The sequence below is a fragment of the Etheostoma spectabile genome, chromosome 19, assembly GCF_008692095.1.
Source record: "Etheostoma spectabile isolate EspeVRDwgs_2016 chromosome 19, UIUC_Espe_1.0, whole genome shotgun sequence".
Taxonomy (NCBI): domain Eukaryota; kingdom Metazoa; phylum Chordata; class Actinopteri; order Perciformes; family Percidae; genus Etheostoma; species Etheostoma spectabile.
The window spans coordinates 2,460,418-2,460,957 of NC_045751.1; positions in this window are offsets into that span (position 1 = coordinate 2,460,418).

Here is a 540-nt window from a genome sequence, read left to right on the forward strand (position 1 = left end):
GTTGAGGCCAAAAGTTCTATTGGCGAACTTCATGCGGGCCATTACATGTTTCTTCTTGAGCAGGGGGACCTGCGTGCGCTGCAGGATTCAATCCATGACGGCGTAATTTGTTACTAACCGTTTTTTTGTAACTGTGGGTCCCAGCTGCCTTCAGTTGATTCATCAGTTCCCCCTGGTGGTTTGGGATGATTCCTCACCGTTCGCATGATCAGGGACACCCCACGAGGCGAGATCTGTGTGGAGGCCCAGACCAGGGAGGTTGGCGGTGGTGTGGGCTTCTTCCATTTCCTATAACTGCACCGACAGTTGATCTTTTCTCTCCAAGTTGCTTTCCGATTCTCTTGTAGCCCATCCCAGCCTTGTGCAGATCTACAATCTTGTCCCTGATGTCCGTAGAAAGCTCTTTGGTCTTGCCATATGTGGGTGGTGATGTTGGATGCTGGTTGTTTGGGTGTTGACAGGTGTCTTTTATACAGGTAAGGGAGGTGAGGCAGGTGTATTTGATGTAGATAATTGGTTGGGATTGGGGCTGTGTCTTAA